This window comes from Bos indicus, chromosome 11 (assembly GCF_029378745.1).
Source record: "Bos indicus isolate NIAB-ARS_2022 breed Sahiwal x Tharparkar chromosome 11, NIAB-ARS_B.indTharparkar_mat_pri_1.0, whole genome shotgun sequence".
NCBI lineage: Eukaryota > Metazoa > Chordata > Mammalia > Artiodactyla > Bovidae > Bos > Bos indicus.
In genome coordinates, this window is record NC_091770.1 from 81,648,131 (window position 1) to 81,671,137 (window position 23,007).

Sequence of the window (23,007 nt, forward strand, 5' to 3'; positions counted from 1 at the left end):
GGGGGGGACCTCTGTATTCCCTGCCTACCATCTAGTACCCATTCAGATCCTGTAAAGTATTATTAGTTTTGATATTACAGAGTGATCAGGTTATTAGTTTAGCTTTCTATTTGTGTGGTTGTTCAGCTTACCAGGTGACTGCCAGCCTCAATGGTGCCCACTGGGAGTTGGGGGACTTTCGTTGTGTCTGTAATTAAGTAAAGTGAACAAAAGGAAAAGATTCTGGAAGTACTTAGAGTCATGGTCTGGAGGAGACCCAGCATTCTGCTGGCCTTGACACTCTCAGTATTGCGATAGAAGAAAGTGTGATTCTTGCCGGACCCCACTGGGGGAGATCAAGTCCTAATCAAACACATGAAAATGGTTCTAATTTTGAGAGCATTTGAGCAGGACAGGGGTGGGGACGGGATCACACCCCCTGATACTGATTGCCTCGAAAGTTCCCAGGTCCTTTTGTGACACCTCTGGCTTCAGCCACAACCAAGAGGTGAGAGAGGTGGTCTCCCCTGGATTCTTCTTTAGAAAGCCACTGTAGTCAGGGGCCCTGGCACACAGCGCCCGTGGTGGGCACCCTTCTCCTTGGCCTGTGCTCTGCTGGGAATTCACGGGCACGACCCCAAAGGTGGAGGAAACTAACTTCTCTCCCCGGCCCGACCCCGATCCCCCCACTCCCCACCCCGCTACCACCGTGACCTGGTTTCCCAAAATGCAAGGCTCAGAAATCCCTTTCTCATCAGGCAGGAGTTGCTGTGTTTTCTCTATCATTTCCTTCCCTTCCCCCGCCACTTCCTGTTTTTTCTTCCCCTTTCTCCACCCCCCATCATCTCTCCAGCCTGTCCCTTGTTGTCCAAGACCAGGAACAGAGGCCGGCCGTTGATAATCATGATTTCCTGACAGGCCCTCTGGCTGCTCGGGGCCAGGCCCAGCCCGGCATCTCTGGGGCACGTGAGCCCTGGTTGGCAGCACACAGGAAGCCAGGGCCCTTCGAGCCTCTTGTCTGAATGAGAATCTAACGAGAATAACCCTTCATGTCCTGACAGCATTAACAGCTGCCAGAGAACTTTCGCCTGCCTTCAAGCTAACACACTGGAAAATAAGACAGCTCCTAGTGTTTTTTGGCCTAATAACTGTAGTCCAGTTTAGATGAACAAAACACGGATTTTGGAGTCAGAGATGAGTCCATGCCTAATTCTGCACCGAATTTTCTTTATGACTCTGCAGGGCATTCTAGTTCTTTCCAACTCAGCTCTAGGTCTAACCTTTTGGGAAAATGGAACTCATGGTACCTTTAGGGGAAGTTTTTGAGGATAAATTAGGAAACTATATCTATAAGATTCACATGATATGAATGCTTTGCTTCATGAATGTGGGATCCCTTCTTTGGTTTTGATGTTTTGCATAGAGGAGTGGCTGTTCAAATGTACACTGTTCAGAAAAATCACATAATAAAACAACAAGGTCCTACTGTGTAGCGGAGACATTGTTTTGCTGACAAAAGTCCGTCTGGTCAAAGCTATGGTTTTTCCAGTAGTCATGTATGGATGTGAGAATTGGACTAAAAAGAAAGCTGAGCACCAAAGAACTGAGGCTTTTGAACTGTGGTGTTGGAGAAGACTCTTGAGAGTCCCTTGGACTGCAAGGAGATCCAACCAGTCCATCCTAAAGGAGTTCAGTCCTGGGTGTTCATTGGAAGGACTGATGTTGAAGCTGAAACTCCAATACTTTGGCCACCTGATGCGGAGAGCTGACTCATTGGAAAAGACCTTGATGCTGGGAAAGATTAATGGTGGGAGAAGGGGATGACAGAGGATGAGATTGTTGGATAGCATCACCGACTCGATGGACATGAGTTTGAGCAAGCTCCGGGAGTTGGTGATGGACCGGGAGGCCTGGTGTGCTGCAGTCCTTGGGGTCACAAAGAGTCAGACATGACTGAGCGACTGAACTGAACTGAACTGTGTAGCACAGGGATCTATGTTCAATATCCAGTAATAAACCATAATGGACACACTCAGATATATGTATATATATATAACTGAATCACTTTCTCTGGTAGCTCAGTTGGTAAAGAATCTACCTGCAATGCAGAAGATGTGGGTTTGATCCCTGGGTCAGGAAAATCCCTTAGAGGAGGAAATGGCACCCATTCCAGTATTCTTGTCTGGGAAATCCAATGGACAGAGGAACCTGGCAGGCTACAGTCCATGGGGTCGCAAGAGTTGAACACAACTGAGTGGCTAAACTACCACCATAACTGAATAACTTTGCTGTATACCAGAAACTAACACAAAATTGTAAATCAATTATAGTTTAACAAAAAAAAGGTGGGGGGAATCACATAATGGATGATATCCATGGGAGGAGAGTCCATGTGTATTTCTGTGTTTTCTTGAAACATGTAGTGACAGATAGACAAAAAGAGACAGAGACAGATCAGCTGACCTAGGGGCTGGGTATACAGACGACTCTCATTAAAAAACCAACTCCACCCACCACTGTGCTCATGGGTCCCTCTCTTCCATAACAGTATTTTTCTAAAGGGAAACAGGGAAAACCATGCCAACCACATGCCTGAGGTGGACTGTTTTACTCATTCAGCTCCCAGGGGGTAATACTACAAAAAACTACAAAAACAGCATTCTGGAAAAAGTGCCACCTCTCTTTTGGAAAATCTGTTTTAAAAAAGAAAAAGAAAAACAGAGAGTTCCATTCAGGGTCAATGACCACTTGTTTGAGAAGTCAGATGGGTCACGTGGCTGCTTTTTAAAAATTTGTTTTAAAATTCCAGAGGCCAAAGAGTCAGAGACACGTTCTGATCTGGAGTCTTCCTCCAAGTGGCAAGACCCTTGAGTGAGGCTCTTTTCTTCTCTGAGCCTCAGTTTCCCCAACTACATGTGACAAGGTTGTTGTGTTTCTTCCATCCCTGGTAATCGGTGATTCTGGGGCTGTCTCTGCTCTGCGTAAATGAATGTGTTATGGCCAGAGTAGAAGAGGAAATGGCCTCTCCTAGTAACATGACTTGTGTTCCCTTTCTGCAGATTATCACTCACCAGGGAGAGAGAAACCACAGGACTCTCAGGGGCCACAGTCCTGATCTGGGGAGCTAGACTTGTCTTGGCTGAACAGCTGCTCATCTGATTCGTTCCGTCAGCCTGGATTGGTGACTCCGAGTCACGGGAGAGATCTCCAGGTAAGAAACAACTGTCTTTGCTTTTAGCCGACAGCACGGTGATGACCAGCATTTTTAGTGCAGAGAATCTATGATATTCGGGCTTCCAGAATACCCAGAAGTCTCAAGGATGGTCCTTCGGCCATATTTCTCATCTCTGATTGGAACTCATGCTTCCTTACACCACATACATGTACAAGGAGAAAAAAGAAAAAACAAGGGTATAATAAAGAACTGATGTGTATTTCAAAGTAGCTCATTCTGAAGTGGTCAACTGTCCCCAGGTTCTGTAACTGCATTTTGAGTGGGAGCATTTGCTACATGAGTCTTCTGAGTGTTTAGGCAAGAAACAGAGGAGCTTGAAACATGGAGGGGGAGCAGCTCAGAACTGTTGTTGTAGGTTGCTCTGTCCCTACAGAATCCATCTGAGGGTTTCTTTCTGCCCATCCTGGCCATCCAGATTAAGACCAGCAAGGAGAGAAGTGGCTGACCTGGCATGAATTTAAGCCTCATGCCAGAGGCCTGGTTGGTGTCTCACTTGCTAAAACATTTTGGGAGGTAAAACCAGCTGAATTTCCAGGTAAATTTGGCACCGCGGTGCACCACTACGGACTATGGTGCCCTTGCCTCTTCCCTCATCGCCAGCACGTTGGCTTTTTCTCTCCCACCGCCTCCCAGTCAGTTTTGGATACTTTTCTTCTTACCTGGAAGGGGAGAGGGTCATACCTACTTGAACCTCTTTGAACATCGGCCTGACACAAGCTGACATTCCTCCCAGGTGACCTAAGATCTGCTGATTTTGTCTGCTGGGACTGTGGGGGTATCAGTGCATCTCCTTTAAGCTGGCCCAGGGCACCCACACATCCGAGGTCAGCAGTCACGAAGGAGGTGACAATACGCCCTGATGACCACACGCCCGTTTGTTACTCTTTCAGTGTTTGCTGCTGTTACCTTCTGCTGTCTTCTCCTAAAGCTCATCTTTTTCATTTACATATTTTTATTTTCCCCTGAAAAGCAAAATCAGAAGCATTTCATAAAGCTTGACAGTACAGAAGGTAAGGCCAGGTGATTTCGCAGGTATTTTCCAGTTCTGAAGTCCTGGGGTTATTTTGTCCCAGACTTGTTCCTTATGCCAGATTCTCATTCTTGGGGGAACTGATTTGTCTTGTGCTCCTTGCCTTTCTTCCTCTTATGATTTCTTTCCCCCGAGGGGTCCCTGAGTTGTAGCATAATTCAGAGGAAGGAGAAGAGCTTTTGAAATTAGACAGACTTGATTTCACATCTCAGTTCTGCTATTTATTGGTTGAGTGATTTTTGCTTAGATCATCGTAAATTCCTGAGCTTCAGTTTCCCCACCGTAAGATGGGGACAGTCCCTGCTGTGATGAAGGCTTGTGCTTAGGCTCCAAGGAGACGATAATGCATTGCCGTGGGTTCTTGCAGATGGTAAACCTCAAAAAAATGTCAGCTTCTTTCCCTGGTCATCCTTATTCAGAGGTATTTCAATACAGCTTTGAGCCCCCATTGAGCTCCCTTTGAACCTGTGGCCAAAACCCTAGGGACAGGCTAGTCTACACACACAAGTAAAGAAGAGAACTGTTAACAGCTCTCAATTTCAGCATTCCTCTTCAGTAGCAGCCTTCCCTCTTCTAGCTTTGACAGACCACCTTCTGCAGTTCAACTATTTGACAGTTTGCTCTGTTACATCTCACCACCCTCCCAGCCTCTTGAGTACATCTTTGTCCCATCAGATAGTAGCTGAAAACTAACTCATCACCAGCAGCTTTCCCACTTCAGACCAGCGTACTTCCAAGATCCAGACGAATGTCCTTACAGCTAGGATCAGCTGATTTGGGGGCAGATTTCCTGGCCCCTCAGCAAGACAGTTAGGTTTCAAGCACATGTTTGTCCAGGCCCACAGTGTTGGTTTTCTTCCTTAACTGTTAGCTCTTATGGGGCATTCTTTTATCCAGCCATCCATGCATTCCACAAATATGAATGAAGCATGTCTACACAGCAGGGGCATTCTTGGGGTTAGGGTTCTGTACAAAACAAAGCAAAATTCCTGTTTCCTTTGAGCTTGCATTCTGATGGGATCAAGGGCGTGTCAGTAAATAAACAAGCATATATTATCCCAGGTAGTACTAAGTGTTATGGAAAAAATAAAGCAAAAAATAATGACCATAAAGCCAATTCACAGTGATAGCAGTACCTGTATGCCTGTAGCCCCCAGCCTCCTGTTTTCAGCAGGATACCAGGGAAGCCCCCCTGACTGGGTGTCACTGGAGCAGGATCCGAACAAAGTTGGGGACGGAGGCTTGAAGGAAAGTGGGAACAAAGGCTGTGAAGTGGGCATGTGCTTGGGCTACAAGGAGCTGCCAGTGGCCAATAGGATTGGAGCAGACGGAACGAGGGACAGTGGAAGGAGGTGAGGACAGGAGGCGTGGGCAGGTGGTGCAGGCCTTGTGAGCCACTGTGAAGACTTGGGCTTTTATGTTCTGGTTGACTTTTCCAGAGCCTCCTCTACCCTTCTCCTTCTTCCCCAGAATATCTCAAGGGCCTCATCCCTGAAACATCCTGCAATAGAAATGAAGATGGATGTTCTTGCCCAATAGAGTACTCACCATTCATTCCCAAACCTGTATTGGGCACTCGGTAGTGAGACTCTGGAGATAAATGAGACTTGGCCCCGTTCTAGGAGCCTGTGGCCAGGCACTGGTTCAAGGCTGCTTGGAGAGTATGCATGGATAAATCAGGTCCAAGTGAGCAGTTGTCCTAATTTGGTTACTTTGGAAGCAATTGCCAGAGTGGGAATTTTCTGCTGGTACCTCCCACAAGTTGCTGGTACTAATTTTCTTGGAATTCATTCACCTAGACTGTTGCCAAGCCTGGCCTTTTGGGTTGAGGGAGGATCAATCCATTCAGCAAACCTGTGAGTGCCTATTCTGTGTTGGTACCAGTGCTAGACACCTGGGGAAAAGATGCTGAGATCCAGCCCCTGCCCTTGGGTGGTTTATGGTTTTCCTGAGAAGCCTGCTAGTAATTATACAGCACACCACTTATCAGATGAGAGTGGGTGTGAGGGAGCCAAGAGATGGAGCATTTGGGGTAGTGAGCTCCCCGTCCCTGGGAGAATGTAAGCAGAATGAGGGGCATAGCTGAGGAAGCTTCCTAGGGACACACTATCTCCACTGAGTCCTGGAAGTGAGAGGAGTAGTCTGCCAGGTGAATAGCAGGGAGAGCGGGAAACTTCAGGGAAAGGTTAGGCATTTCCAGGCAGAAAGGGGGCGTACACAAGGGCTGCCTCTCGGAGGACCTGTGAAGGTGAGGTGAAGGTGAGGTGAGTCTGAGCAAGAGAGAGTCATTCAGAGACAGAAGGTGGGAGGACTAACCAGGGGCCTTGAATGTCAGGCCGAGAGGGTTGGGTGAATCCTGAGGACAGCTCAGAGCTGGTAACAGAAACTTAAGTGAAGACGGATGGACCTGATGAGGAAGTTTTACAAAGCAAAGGGTCAGCTTTTATTTGACCCCCTGTTCTGTAAAGTGCTGATTTTACGTCCACTCCTTATAATAGTATATGATCATACCTCAGCTGTAAAACAGATTCATACAGACCAACTGAGTGAGATGCTTGTGAGGGTGCCCAGCCTTTCCACCACGAGGTCCCTGGGAATGGTGAGTGCTGATGGCCCTGCACCTGCATCTTGGTGCACAAATTACTGGGAAATGGTTAAAACACGAGTCTTGTGTTCTATTCATGGGTCGCAAAGAGTCCGACTCTTTGCGATCCCATGGACTACAGCACACCAGGCTTCCCTGTCCTTCATCGATTCCCAGAGCTTGCTCAAACTCATGGTCATTGAATCGGTGGTGCCATCCAACCATCTCATCCTCTGTCGACCCCTTCTCCTGCCTTCAGTCTTTCCCAGCAGGTGAATGGAATTGTACACATGCATTAAACAGACAATATCTGAACCCTCATGATGCACCAGCCACCATGCTAGGCCTGGGAGCATCCAGACAAATGAAGCCCGATCAGCCCCCCAAGTAATTCATAGCTCGTGACAAAGACAGAGGAACCAGCAGTAACAGGAGCAGATGGTGGGCAAGAGCCTCAGCATAAACAAAGTGATGTGGGTGCGGAAAGGGAGCCTGCCCTCTGCTCAGGCAAGTCAGGGAATTCTTCCAAGATGGACCATGTGAGCTAGGTTTTGAAGGATGAGTAGGAGTTGGGGGCTGGGAGAAGGTACAAAACAGCACTCTCATAAATAAGGGCGAACACTCAGTCCTCTGTGATGACGCTGGGGAGGAAGTAGCACAGATAATGCCTCAGCTCTGCTTTGAAAAAAAACAGTAGTCGCTACCTCCTCATCCTCCCACCTCATTCCCAACAGAAACTAAAAATAATCATTGACTAATTTGAGTTCATCCCTTCTCTGACTGCATGGAGATTGTTAGTGATCAGAATTGGATGAAGGGGACCAAGAAAAGAAGTACAAAGGAGGAGGCAGGAGATTTTTGAAACTGTATCTGTCCTGTGTTTCTCTTAGAAAAAACAATCTAGATGTAGATGTTATGTATATGCACACTCTCATGTGTAAATGGATCTGATACATATGAAAGTACATATGTACACATGTATGTGTGTGCATGCATAGTCCCGCAGTTGTGTCCAACTCTCTGCAGCCCCTTTAACTGTAGCCCACCAAGCTCCTCTGTCCATGCAATTTTGTAGCAAGAATATGGGAGTGGGTTGCCACTTCCTACTCCAGGAGATCTTCCCAGCCCAGGGATCAAACCTGCATCTCTTGGGTCCTACACTGGCAGGCAGATTCTTTACCATCATGCCACCTGGGAAGCCAATATACAAGTATGCACACTTTCATATTATATAGAATTTGTTTTAACCGAGCACAGAGCCTGGTGCCCGTGACCTTCAGGCACGCTTGCTGTCTGGAGATGGATGCGGGTGAGAATTGACCTCGCTGACTTTCACACATCCCTGGTGTGTCAAGGTGGCTGAGGGTCATGGTATTGCACGTTCAGAAGCGCAGCAGGAGGGAGTCTGGATGCTGGCCGTGGCAAAGGAGCCTGCAGCTCTGGAAGACGAAGCGCCTCGCCCGAGGCCCGCAGCTATCAGCTGGTCAGGATTCAGGCCCTCTTCTGACTGTCCCTCTCCCGCAGCGCCATGCTGTGTGTCACCCTGTCTATGAAAAGGGAAAGTGTGCCTGTGCGCTCAGTCGTGTCCAACTCTTTGTGATGCCATGGACTATTGCCCACCAGGCTCCTCTGTCTGTGGGATTACCCAGGCAAGAAATACTGGAGTGGGTTGCCATTTCCTGGATCTTCGAAACCCAGGGATCAAACTCACATCTCCTGCATCTCCTGCGTTGGCAGGCGAGTTCTTGACCACTGTGCCACCGGGGAAGCCTATAAATAGGGCTTCAGACTGCAGCAGCAACTCATCGTGGAATCAGGGATACGTGTGCCCGGAAATCCTCTGTAGATCCCTCTGGTGCTGGCAACACACTATACTTTGCTGTGCAGGGGAGGAAGAAGGAAGGAGGGAAGGAAGGGAGGAAGAAGGAGGAAAAGGGAGGGTAAGGAGGGATAGGATGAAGGACAGACATCAGGGTGAACTTGGGTTCTAGTCCAGGCCTGGCATAGACACACCTTTGACCCTGGATACCCCTTCCCTTCTCTGTCATCACTAGGAGGGTATTGGGCTTGATTGTTCAACTCCTGTTTCTGAACTTGTCCCCAAGGAGTGTCCTTGGATTCATTCCCCTGTAGTCCCACAGGACCCCAGTGTAGGACTCGAATTTGCATCACCATCACCAGAAAGTTCTAGAAGGTGAGAAACGAGAGTCCCCACCTCCTTGTGGAGGGCCGGGTCTCCCCCAGCCCTGGAACCAGAACAGCTGAGCCAGTACAGAGAACATGGAGGGCTCAGCTGCACCCTGTCCTCCCAGCCTTCTGCTGGGAGCCTCAGTGTAGCTGCTCCCTTGTTCTGTCCCCCTTTCCAGCACCCCAGCCTTCTTGCACCTCAGTCTTCCAGCCTGGAGAAGTTCAAGTGCTGGGCTTGGCCCTGCACCTTTCTTCCCTGGGGACTTGTAAGCTGCCAGCCCAGATGTCCCAGGAGGGAGCCTGCAACTGACCTGGAAAGCAGGAAGGAAGCCGGGGGCAGGAGCAGGCTGCAAACTGGCAGAGAGAGGAGTCCTGCGGAGTCGTCCATGTGGGCGTGGCTTTGGGCATCAGCACCCCGTGGCTTCTCCTTCCTGCCAGTCAGCTCTCTTTGCCCTGAGCCTGCTGCTAGCCAGGGTTCTGGGGCAATTTGTCATTCAGTCGATCAGTCGTGTCCGACTCTTTGCGACCTCATGGACACGCAGACTTTCTTGTGCTTCACTATCTCCTGGAATTTGCTCAAAGTCATGTACATTGAGTCGATGATGCCACCCAACCATCTCATCCTCTGTTGTTCCCTTCTCCTGCCTTCCATCTTTCCCGGCATCGGGGTCTCTTCCAGTGAGTCAGTTCTTCGCATCAGGTGGCCAAAATATTGGAGCTTCAGCTTCAGCAGTCGTCCTTCCAATGAATATTCAGGGTTGGTTTCCTTTAGGACTGACTGGTTTGATCTCCTTGCTAACACCTCACTTCAATATTCAATTCCATTTCTGGGCTGAGCTGCAGGTTCAATCATTTAATGGCTGTTTATTAGGCATCTCCTGCTTGCAGAGCTTGTCCTGTGAAAAAGTGAAAAAGTCACTCAGTCTTGTCCGACTCTTTGTGACCCCATGGATTTTATAGCCCGCCAGGCTCCTCTGTCCATGGAATTCTCCAGGCAAGAATACTGGAGTGGGTTGTCATTCCCTTCTCCAAGGAATCTTCCCCACCCAGGAATCGAACTGGGGTCTCCTGCATTGCAGGCAGATTCTTGGAATGTCTGAGCCACCAGGGGAAATCCACCCCACCCCCCAACCCCCAAGCAGAACTTTTCCTAGATGATGTCGTTTCAAAGCTGAAGTCAGCAATGCAATAAACACAGGGAGACGTCATGAATGTGGGACACCTCCTTCTGTCCAATGGAACAAGTGGAGCCTCGTAGGAGACCAGAGGCTGGAGAGTTCCTTGAACCAGGCGGCTTCTCAGAGGAGCTGGGAGTCTGGAGAGGAGCGGGTAGCAAGGAGGAGATGGAGGCAGGAGCCTGGGTCGGGGGAGTGGAAAGTAGGCGGAGAGAAGGATGGAGGAGCTGACTAAGGATGAATAGGGAAGGGGCTACCGTGCTGAGTGGGAGGAACAGCTTAGAGGGTGGATTTCTTGTGGGTAGTTTTCTCGTGTGGGTGTGGGTGGAAGCTCTGCTTTAAGCCCTTTTGGTGTAAAATACCTGCTCACCAAGTGGAAATCCGTCCACTATGCTCAGCTCTGCTATCAGGCAAGGAAGAGGGCTCAGGATGCCCCGGTGAAGGGCCCCCCGGCTCTGGGCAGAGCTAGCACAGGCCCCTCTGTGTGCGGCTGGAGAGCCCGGGCTGGGCCTCCTCCTTGAACGGCCTGACAAAGACTTGCTTGTTCTCCCCTGACATCAGACCTCACCCTCAGGATTTCTCTGTTCTTCTGGGGCAAGATCTCACACAGTGATAATAGAGTGAAAGGGAAGGGAGGAATCGAGTGAAGAATGTCTCAGGCGTCACCATGCCAACCGGCTCCCCAGGCAGAGGGTAGGAAGGGGGCGCCAGCCGTATGCGCCCTGGGCATCTTTTGGGTCACACCCTGGCAGGGACAGCCCTGAGCTGCTGACAGCCTGGTTGGAGATGAATGAGAGCTGCTGATGTTGGTTCTGAGAGATGCTAGTGGCCTGGTCAGTGACAGACAAAATATTAGTGAGTCACGTTGATTAATTGCTGCACATAGTGGTTTGCTTGTTTTCTGTTGGTGTGTGTGTGTTTTATCTTAAGTAAGTGTTGCATTTAAACACCTGGTTTTCTATTTGTTATTTTAACAAAGATTTATTGAGAGAGCTCTGCCTTGGAAATTTCATAAAGGTTGTCTTTAGAGGGTTCTCTGAGATCACTCGGTCTTGCTTCTGTCTGATCCTTTTTTCAGATGAGTAAACTGAGGCCAGGAGAATGGGAGGCATTGTGGAAAGTGGCAGCAGGAAAGATGGTATAGCCTTCTTGTCCAGGCTCCAGGATGCAGATCCTGTGTGACAAGCCCTCAGCCTAAGACCTGGTCCGAGGTGGGGGATTACTGAATGCCATCCCTGCTTACCTTCTGTGCTGTGATTTGTGCCAGGCGGTGGGTGGTGGGGGTGGGAAGGGGGCTGTCAATAAATGAACTCACCCTTAAAACAAAATGAATATGAAACTAGTACAAGGGGAACCCCTGGTTTCACTTATCTTAAGACAATGAATCCTAAAACAACCATTTACTTGTGATATACAGGATGGAAGGGAGATTTGGCACTGGAACTTCACATCCTTAATCTAGTGCATGCATGCATGCGTGCTCAGTCGCTTCAGCTGTGTCCAACTCTGTGCGACCCCATGGACTGTAGCCCGCCAGGTGCCTCTGTCCATGGGATTCTCCAGACAAGAATACTGGAGTGGGTTGCCATGCCCTCCTCCAGGGGATCTTCTCGACCTAGGGATTGAAGCTGTGTCTTTTATGTCTCCTACATCAGGAGATGGGTTCTTTACCACCTGGGTCAGATTCATGGCCAAGGCCATAGGCTAGTAAGTGAAAGGGAAGCCAGGGTCTCCACGGTCTCTTCAGTGTGTTTCCCACATTCCACCCTCCACTCCACCAAATGACCTGGGATTACTTTGTTGAGCTGGGTTCTCAGCTGCTAGGAACTGCGGAGCAGCCCCTGACCTGGTGGTTGAGTTAACAATTTGCTATCTTCAAGTGGAATTTAGGAATAGCCTAAACAACACTTGATCTGTCTGTGAGAGCTGGCAACCCTGGAGCATATGCAGGGCACAACTTTCAAATTTAGTCATTTGTGGCCACAGACACCAGCCTGGGAACTCTGGCTGCAGGGTCAAGTTTAAACCAGGATAGCACATGGTTGAGTCATCAAGGGCAGGGCTGGGCTTAAACAGAAATCTGGAGATAAACTTGGTGAGCTTGTTTGTTTGGTTTAATTGTGATCTTGCTGGATCAGCCCAAACAGGGAAGTTCCACAGTCCCTCTGCTAACTCCTCTGTGTATGTCGAGTTTCCTGCTGGAGCATCCTTTGTGAAAACAACACTCTACTTCTGCACACCTCCTGACTCTGTTTATACATACAGGGTGGGGTAACCGATCGCTAACGGAGGATCGCCTGCTGTCCCAGTTTAGGCTTCCAGAGAATTTTCCAGATCCGCAATATAATTTTAAGCGGATGTTGCATGAGAATGAGCGGTCAGAATTCATTCTGATCAGCTTGGATAGGATTTCAGCCCTTCCTTCCTTCCTTTCTTTCTTTCTTCCTTTCTTTCTCTCTCTCTTTCCCTTTTGCAACTGGAGTCAAGTTGATTCAGCCATCAGATCCGTTTCCCTGGGTGGAAAAGGTAATTTGAGAAATTCAGGGGAAGAGGCTGGGAAGGAGGATGCTTACACCAAACGGGTGAATCTATTCATTTTTCTTTCCCACCAAATGTCACGGCTCCATTTCCAGCAAAGTGGTCAAGACCAGTGCTTTCGACGTGCCCATGAACAGGGATGAAGCCAGTAAATGTGTTCAATGAGCGCTGGGTGCCACAGCTGTGAACGTGAGCCCATTTTACTACCAAGAGGAGCAACATTTAGAATATATTCAGGGCGTTGAAACTGATCCCTCTGCTTTGTCCATTTTGTGAAAAGGACAAACTTCTTTTGTGAAAAGTGTTAGTCTCTTAGCAGTGACTCTCTGACACCATGGACTGTAACCTGCCAGGCTCTTCTGTCCACAGAATTCTCCAGGCAAGAATACTGGAGTAGATAGCCATTCCCTTCTCTAGGGGATCTTCTAAACCCAGGGACAGAACCTGAGTCTCATGTCTCTTGCATTGGCAGGCAGGTTCTTCACCATCTGAGTCACCAAGGAAGCCTGACCGGCACTTTTAACGGGAGATGAGCACTCCCCTTAGTGGAGAAAGTACTTAACTGCAAGCTCTTAACATTTGCCCAAAGGAAAGCTCTTGGTTGTGGCAGAAATACATAGATTTAGTATCTCTGAAAGCCAACTACTTATCTACATTGGAAAGTTATTGTGAGAAATTAAGTGAGATTATTTGTGGGCAGCGCTTAAAATGGCATTGAGTGAAGGACTGAGGGTCAGCAGCTGCTAATTCAGAGAAGGAGATGGCACCCCACTCCAGTACTCTTGCCTGGAAAACCCCATGGACGGAGGAGCCTGGTAGGCTGCAGTCCATGGAGTCGCAAAGAGTCGGACACGACTGAGCGACTTCACTTTCACTTTCCACTTTGCTGCATTGGAGAAGGAAATGGCAACCCACTCCAGTGTTCTTGCCTGGAAAATCCCAGGGACGGGGGAGCCTGGTGGGCTGCCGTCTATGGGGTCGCACAGAGTCGGACACGACTGAAGTGACTTAGAAGCAGCAGCAGCTGCTAATTAATTGTGTTTATCTGAGAATGAGGATTTGGGAAGCAAGGGGCTGAGTGACGTCATTTGGGGAGTCTTCAGGGCCCTCTGTGCCCACACTGATACCTATTGGGAAAGATGAATGAAGAGTAGTGGACAGGACTTACCTGGGACGGGACCCACTGCCAGCCCACCTGCTCCAAGGCCAAAAACAGTGAGGACCACTTCAGAATGCAGGCCTTCTTGCCTTGCCAGAGCTTTTATTTCACAGAGCATCCCACAGTGCAATTCCAACCCCATTTGGTGAGGAGACACTATTCCTTTGCCACATCTGTCCTTGACCTTGGACTTCTCCCAGCTCAGCTTCCCAGTGATGCTGAGACAGCTCCACAAGTCTCCTTTTGTGAAAGTGACTCACTGGCCAACTCCTCCTAGCTGCGGGAGGAGATGTCTTTTTCAGAAGTTAATTTGGGCATCACCGAGGCTGTATTTTGCTCTTCTGATGACTCAAGTTTTCTTTCTTTTAATTGTCAGACCTAAGATGTGACTCCTAGGAGTCTGAATCCAGTTACAGCTTTATTAGACTAGATGTGAAAGTGGGGGGAACAATTTTCCTTCCCTCTCCCCTTCCTTTATTCTTTCTTTTCTTCCTTCTTCCCTTTTTTCCTTTCATTCATTCCTCCCTCTCACTCACATTTCCCTCCTCTCCCACTGGCCCCTCCTCTTTCCTTCCCTCTTGCTCTAAGGTGATGGCCGGCACTCCGGTGAGAGGTCCTTGGATACACACGTTGGCTCCCACACCTTCTTCTGTCCACTCACTTTTCCATGTATTCGGAAATACGTATTCCCTAAACAGCCTATTTTGAATTCAAACATGAGTCAGTCCCAGTCCCTTTGCTGTAAGGATTCATCCTTTAGGATGAGAGGCAGACAAGTGAACAAGAATGGCAAGATTGAGGGAAGGTGCTGGAAGAGGGCTCCCAGGGGGGCGGAGGAGCAGAGGGCAGGCCCCTGCCCTGGACCAGCCCGGGACTGGCACCAGCAGCGGCACCGGCCCCTGGCTGGTGGTGGACGTAAGTTTGCTTGGCAGAGAACCACCTTTGTAGCAGTTTTAAATGCCACCTAGGAAGACTGGTCCCACCACTTCGTCATAAGCCAAAGATGGATGTGCCAACAGGTCTCATGGCCAGGCCTCTGCCCAGCTGTCACTCCAAAGGCCTCTCTTCTCTATCCACAGAGAATGTCATTTCAGCCATGGGGGACTTAGAGCTTCCCATCCTCCCAACCCCAGACCTCCACAGCCACCAAATCCCACTGACAATTGAGTGAGCAATTGTCCTCCCACTCCATAGCCCCCTCCTGCAGGAAGCCTTCCCAGGTCCTTCCAGCGAGAGAGGTCCTCTCCTGCCTTCCACCCTCTTCCCAGATACCGGTCATCACTAGAACCTTCCAGCCTTTGTAGCCACCTGTCTGTATTTGGCTGCACTGGGTCTTCGTTGCACACATGGGCTTCTGTTGTGGAGCACAGGTTCCAGAATGCACAGGCTCTCCAACTGCAGTGGGCAGGCTTTGTTGCCTCACTGTATGTGGGGTCTTAGCTTCTCGACCAGGGATTGAACTTGCACCCCCCGCATCGGAAGGTGAATTCTTAACCCCCGGACCACCAGGGAAAGCCCTCTATAGCCACCTTTAAACATGGCTTCTCTCTGCTACCAGGCCACTGCAGGGGCCATGGCTTATGTAGCTCTAGTCTAAGAAGAGCAAATGTTTGTGCCTTTACTGACTATGCGCCAACTTTCCTGTCCTCTGTTAAGGGCTGTGCTGGGTATGGAGGCTGGACCACTGATTAACACCTGCCTTCAGGAAGCTCAGGAGACACATAGGAATATTATATTTTGATAGAAATATTTACAGCATACACAGAGTGTATATATTAGGACCAGAACAAGGAAGAGGTCAGGTCTAACTTGGGAGCTTGTGACAAAGGAGAAGAGGGATGTTGGATTGGGTGGGGGTGGGCATCAGCTGAATCAAGTCACATGTGAAGTGAAACGTAGGTGGATAGATCACTCAGCAGAACCAACAGAGTTTTGCCAACTACACAGAATCTTCAGTGTTACTGGTAATTTCTAGAAATGTTGAAAGAATTCATTACTTGTTTCAACTGCCATTTCCTGGACAAAGTAAGTAGACTCCCAAAGTCTCAGCAGTTAACAGCATCATTTCACCATCTCTTGGAATTTTTTTGAGTCAGCGGACATAGCTTTGGTGTTTTCAAATTACCCCCTACCTACTCCCTTCATGTTACAAATTTACTATTATCGTCATTGCAGTGAGACCTGATTTGGACTTCAAGGGCTGTCAGGTCATCAGTTGCTTCTGGAATTCCCAAGGAAAAAAGTTGGAATTAAAGATCACATTAGACCTTTGAATACACGTGATAGATGAAACCCAGCTGCCTAAGCATTGCCTTATTAGGTACTTCGGGAGCCACTTTATCTACGTATGAAAATTAGTTGTTGTTTAGTCGCTAAGTCGTGTATATGACTCTTTTGTGACCCCAGGGACTGCAGCCCACCAGGCTCCTCCGTCCATGTGATTTCCCAGGCAACAATACTGGAGTGGGTTGCCATTTCCTTCTCCAGGGCATCTTCCCAACCCAGGGATCAAACTTGCGTCTCCTGCATTGGCAGGCGAATTCTTTACCACTGAGCTACTAGGGAGCCCCTGGTTATAGTGAGTGCATTTGCATACATCATGATGTTTGATGCTTCGGAAATACACAAAGACTTGAGAATAATTTCTCTTGGGTCATTTAGGTGTTCTACCTGATTTTGAATTACTGCTTTTTCTCAGAGGTAAACTCTAGAAGCACTGTCTGTCTGCAGCAGTGGCCAATTTCCGGATAGCGTGTTGCATTCTCCAGTGTTGGGAAGCTGTCCCCACCATCCTTCCCAAATAGCTGGAAATCCAAAGGGCTCCATGGACCAAGACCAGGGAGGCTCTGTGGAAGAGCAGTCAGCACACAGTTCTGTTTCTTAAATGGAAGTCTCGTCCTGTTTCTAATTAACTTAGCTCCTGGTGTGACTTTAGGTTGCCTGAATACATTTTTAGAGATTGTTAGACATTCTCATTGCATTAAAACCTCAGGATGCTGGAGCAAGGAGTTTTCCAGGTCATCTAGCCAGTCCTAGAGGGCTAGAGACCATGAGGATGAGACTCAGAGCTAGAGCTGGGGGGTGGAGGCAGTGGGAAGGGGATGATGACCCTCCCCAGGGTCTCGTGGTGAGCACGTGGCTGAAAAGAGATTAGGACGAGAGGCAGTGACTCCCTGTACCACTCCAGTGGGTGGGCAACCCACTCCAGTATTCTGGCCTGGAGAATTCCATGGACGGTATAGTTCATGGGATCACAAAGAGTCGGACATGAATGAGTGACTTTCACTTTCACAGTCATGGTAGCTTCCATGACCTTCAGGCCCTGGGTTACACAGTAACTGTCTAACCCATTCAAGCACCAAGCTGCATTTCTTCCCAGGAGTGTCCTTGCTTCTGCTTTCTGGATTCAGAGTTCCTATGTAATCAGTCCTCAGCAGATTCTCCTGTCTCTTCCTCTACTTTTCCCCCAAAACACAATGTCTGTTTTAGAGGTTCATACTGTTCCTCACTGGGACCAGGCTCACTGACCACGCACTTTCCCATCCCCTGGAATGACTACTTCTCCCTTTTTGTTATCTAAATAAGAGTATCCAACCTAATGCACACACTCCTGTAGTTTAAATGGAAAACAACAAGGGCTTACTGCACAGCACAGGGAACTCTGCTCAGTGTTAATGTGTGGCAGCCTGGATGGGCAGGGAGTTTGGGGGAGAATGGGCACCTGTATATATATATATGGCTGACTCCCCTTGCCGTTCACCTGTTGAGACTATCACAACACTGTTAGTTGGGTAGCTTTTCCCTTCTCCAGGGGATCTTCCCAACCCAGGAGTTGAACCCAGGCCTCCCACATTGCAGGTGGATTCTTTACAGCTGAGCCACAAGGAAAGCCCAAGAATACAGGAGTGGGTAGCCTCTCCCTTCTCCAGCGGATCTTCCTGACCCAGGAATCGAACCGGGATCTCCTACATTACAGGCAGATTCTGTACCAACTGATCGATCGGGAAAGCCCTAATTGGGGTTCAAACACAAAATAAAAAGTTCAAAAAACAAACAACAGAAAAGACTGTCTGACTGAAATAACAGATGACCTGAGAGCCTCTCCTTCCATGAGAGGCTAGTGGAAGAAACATGTTCTATGGGAGGAGAAGCTCCAAGGGGTCATGGGAGTTGTGTTTCTGAACCGATGACTTCATTCATTCACTCTACATATGGAGTTCCTATTGTGTGTCAGGCCCTCGTCTAGGAGCTGGAGGGTATATGTCAGTGGCGATAGAGATTAAAAAAAAAATAAAAACAGTGAGTGGGGAGTCGGGTGAAGTATGATGTTGGAGAGGTTGGTTAGATTGAGCTCCACCGAAAAGTAAGCCCTGGACAGAGGCCTAAAGAAAAACCATGCAGACATATTGAGGGAAAGCATTCTAGGCCTAAAGATTAGCAAAGCTCCTGTGTCAGAAACTCATGTGATAAGTTAAAGAGTGAAAAGGGGAGAGGCCAGAAGCAGTGAGTAGCCAGTGATGGAATGAGGAATTGCAGGCAATGAGCTACCTTGTGGAAATGTCACCTCAGGCCTTGGTGACTATGATGAGAATTGTGTATTTTATTCTAAGTGAAACCGGGAGCCATTGAAGGGACTTTACCAGAGAGTGACATGCTGAAACTTTAAAAAAAAAAATTATTATTTTCAAATTTTTTTAATGGGAGGATAATTGCTTTTACAATATTGTGTTAGCTTCTGCCATACATCAACATGACTCAGCCACAAGTATACATATGTCCCCTCCATCCTGAACCCCCCTCCCCACTTCCACCCCATCCCACCCCTCTAGGTTTTTACAGACCACAGGGTAAAGCTCCCTCTATCACACAGCAAATTCCCACTTGCTATCTATTTTATGAGTGATTAGAAGCTGGGAAATCTTTTAAGAAGTGAGTATGATACTCCTGGCAAGAGATGGGATGGCTTGTGGGCTGGTCTAGGACTCTGATAACACCTTCATGTCTGAGAGATGTTCAAATTCAAGCTGTATCCTAAAAGGAAAGCTGATGGGATTTGTTAGCTTAGATATGGGATGTAAGAGAAAGAAAAGTCAAGGATGACACCGATGTTTTTAGAATGAGTGTCTGAAGACAAGGAAATGCCATTTACTGAGAGAAGAAGGACTGGAGAGGGGGCAGATTCCTGGGGGAAAAATAAAAACTTTAATTTTGGATGTGTGACATGTGAGGTGTCTGTTAGAAGTCAAGCAGTTAATCAGATAAATGAGTCTGGAGTTCAGGCAAGGGGATCAAGGTCAAGGTGACAGTTATAAATTTGGAAGTCATCCGCATACATCTTCTAACATGGTATTTTAAGCCATCAGATATTAATAGTTGTGTCAGAAAGGGAAATTCTTCTTCATGGCCAGAAAGGCAGCACTAAGACCAGTGACTAAAACAAGAAAAATAACGATAGTAACCATCTAGTCAAGGCTATGGTTTTTCCAGTGGTCATGTATGGATGTGAGAGTTGGACTGTGAAGAAAGCTGAGCGCCGAAGAATTGATGCTTTTGAACTGTGGTGTTGGAAAAGACTCTTGAGAGTCAATTGGACTGCAAGGAGATCCAACCAGTCCATTCTAAAGGAGATCTGTCCTGGGTGTTCTTTGGAAGGACTGATGCTAAAGCTGAAACTCCAATACTTTGGCCACCTCATGCGAAGAGTTGACTCATTGGAAAAGACTCGGATGCTGGGAGGGATTGGGGGCAGGAGGAAAAGGGGACGACAGAGGATGAGATGGCTGGATGGCATCACTGACTTGATGGACATGAGTTTGGGTGAACTCCGGAGTTGGTGATGGACAGGGAGGCCTGGCGTGTTGCAATTCATGGGGTCACTAAGAGTCGGACACGACTGAGCGACTGAACTGAGTTGAATAGTATTATGCTCTCAGTCGCTTCAGTTGTGTCCGACTCTTTGCAACCCCATGGACTGTAGCCCACCAGGCTCCTCTGTACACGGGATTTCTCAGGCAAGAATACTGGAGTGGGTTCCTATTTCCTTCTCCAGGGGATTTTCCTGACCCAGGCATCAAACCCGAGTCTCCTATGGCTTCTGCGTTGCAGGTGGAATCTTTAGCACTGAGCCACCCAGGGAATTATGGCAGCTACTATTTATGCATCTGGCCATTTATATATGTTGTTTCATTATTTCTAAAAACCAGCCTTGAAGAGGTTGCAATCATCTCTGTTTTACTCATATTGAAGCTCCGATTCTGGGAGGGTACACGTTGTTAAATACATTGATTAAGACCACCCAGCCAATAAATAGTTGAGCTGGGATTCAAACTCAAGTTCGTATTTTTGTGGCTATGCTCAACATCACAGCTCAGTTTAAGAAGTCTTTTATCTTTGAGAAAGATAACTTAGCTCAGAATTTCTGTCAGCTTGTCCCCCACCTTTGAGGAACTTGTCCGGAAGATGGGGCCTTTCAGATGCTGGGTAAAATACTGCATGTCTGGCTTGTCCTTGCCAACACGGAACACACACGGAACACTGTGAAGCAAGGAAGGGAGAACAATTTGAAAAAGAGACGATACATCAGAAAGATAAGTCACATGCTCTTAACACATCTGAACACTGGCCACAGTTTAAGCCAAGATGTTACCCTTGATTTCCTTTCCTAGTTCCAGAGATCAGATGACAGTACCCACTCTACTGGAGACAGGTGGAGAAGGGGAATACAGGTATTTCTTTCACACTGGCTGAGTGTATCTGTCATATCCTTTCAAGCTTGCCACAGCCAAATGGGGCTTCCCAGGTGTCACTAGTGGTAAAGAATTCGCTTGCTAATGCAGGAGATGCAGCAGACACAGGTTTGATTCCCTGGAGGAGGAAAGGGCAACCCACTCCAGTGTTCCTACTTGGAAAATCCCATGGACAGAGGAGCTTGGCGGGCTACGGTCCATGGAGTCACAGAGATGCAGACACGACTGAGTGACTGAGCACGCGTTGCCAAGTAAGAGCTGAATTTTCCACCTAGGAAAATAAGACCTGAGGGGTGACAGGGCTCGTCCAAGGACCTGCAGGCAACGCATGTTATAGGCTTTCCAGACCCCAAAGTTCATGCCCGTTGCACCGTTGTCCTTAAGAGAGAAGAGGCTGGATGGAATGCTGAGAATGGCTTGCGTTATCCTCCGCCCCTTCCCGGCTGCAGTTCCAAGGACGGCCGGCAGAGGGCGCCACGCCCCCGGCTCTCGCAGCCGGCGGCCTGAAGCCATGTTGAATGAGCAAACGTCTGCAGCCGCCTCCGCGAGATGGAAATGTCTCCTTGGCAGGAAATCCGCGAGGAGCACCGCGGGGTTGTGCAAACAGCCTCACAATGTCCGCTTGTGTGTATGCACTCGGCTTCGCCTGCGTCGCCCACAATGCTCTGGTTTTTTTTTTTTTTTTTTTTGGATAATGGGCCTCTGTGGACCCATAGGCCTTGTCATGCAAAGGGAGTGACCTGTGTTTGTCATAAATGGGCTCTTGTATGATTAATCGCCACGCGAGCGCGCCCGCAGCCGCCGTGCAGCGCCCGCCTCACCTCCTTGCCGAGGCGGTGGTCTCAGGCGCTTTCTTCCCTCGCTCCAAAGCAGCCGTGCAGAATTTATGGCTAAAAGGGAAATGACTTGTTTGCATTGTGGTTGCGGTTTTTTTCATATGCGAGACAGGAGTTGCAGAAAACGACCATTTGTTGCTGGAGGCTAGCTGCATGCCGGATGCTTTCTCGTTGCTTTCTGTACATTATCTCACTCAGTAACGACACTGCTTGGGAACTATTATGATGTGCATTTTACAGATGAGAAAAGCTCAGATTCAAAAGAGTCGAAAACCTAGGACTTCCTTGGTGGTCCAGTGGCTAAGACTTTGTGCTCCCAATGGAGGTGGGGCCCAGGTTCAATCCCTTGGTCAGAGAACTAGAGTCCTCATGCAGCACTGAAGACCTGGTGTAGCCTAAATAAATACATATTTTAAAAATAAGCAAACAAAAGAGAGTCCCCCAAAACAGAAGAGTACAGGACTTGCCCAAAGTCTCCACAGTCTGTGCAGTTGCCACTAAAGGACTCCTTTTGTTTTTCAGCGTGGCCCACTGTCCACGCACTTGGAACTGTCTCCTGGCCTGGCCGCCCATATGATGGAATCGGCGATTTTAAAATAAATGAGAGAGTTCTACTCTTGAGTGTCAGTATGTGTGTTGTACTTCCTGGTATCACGTGAAGAAACATGTAGGTCTGAGCATAGGTGCGTTTTTCTAAGAAAGCTGCTTTTCATCAGATTCTCAAAGTCATCTGTGATCATAAGACAACAGAGTTGAGCCTCCCATAGTATCTCTGTTTTGGGAAATGCTTATTTTCTTCCACCTATTCCTCTGTTAGTCACCTAGTCGTGTCTGACCCTTTGCGACCCCATGGACCTTATGGACTGAAGCATACCAGGCTCCTCTGTCCATGGGATTCTCTAGACAAGAATATTGGAGTGTGTTGCCATTTCGTTCTCCAGGGGATCTTCCTGACCCAGGGGTTGAACCCAGGTCTCCTGCATTGTAGACAGATTCTTTACTGTTTGGGAAGGGGATGACAGAGGACGAGATGGTTGGATGGCATCATCGACTCAATGGCCTTGAGTTTGAGCAAGCTCCAGGAAACTGAAGGACAGGGAAGCCTGGCGTGCTGCTGCAGTCTGTGGGGTCACAAAGAGTCAGACATGGCTGAGCGACTGAACAACAATTCCTCTGTTGGTCTTGTGTGCAGCTGACAATCATATGGTTGTAGATATGCAGTGACTCCTATGGAAACTCCCATTCTGTTTCAGTAGCCATCAGTACAGAGGCTGTGTGCCCGACCCCTGCTTGGAGTTTGGGTGGGGAGGGGTGAAGGGGGAGAGGAGTGGACTAGGAGGAATGGCGTAACATTCTGAAGATGAAGAAGACACAGCCCTTGAAAGAATTCACAGCAAGGCCAGGAGGTCAGGGAGGAGGTTTCTGGGAGGAAATGTTTGATTTGGACCTTGAAAGATAGAACCTCCACAGGCTGAGGGGAGGGGAAGACTTAACAGGCAAAGGAAGCAACATGAGCCAAAAAAACAGAAGCAAGAACG

The 23,007-nt window shown here is 48.4% G+C and overlaps 1 protein-coding gene across 6 annotated transcripts in view; it reads left to right on the forward strand.

Moving 5' to 3' along the window:
• The window catches only part of CYRIA (CYFIP related Rac1 interactor A), a 102,536-nt gene that overhangs the window by 40,621 nt on the left and 38,908 nt on the right, over window positions 1-23,007 (forward strand). For 5 of the 6 annotated variants that reach the window (XM_019970672.2, XM_070799106.1, XM_070799110.1 and 2 more), the window contains exon 2: window positions 3,039-3,190. The gene's annotated coding sequence lies outside the window, so the exon portion shown is untranslated. Of the gene's footprint in view, window positions 1-758; window positions 2,903-3,038; window positions 3,191-23,007 lie in introns of those variants that run through there. The other variant, XM_070799111.1, reaches the window with a different exon arrangement.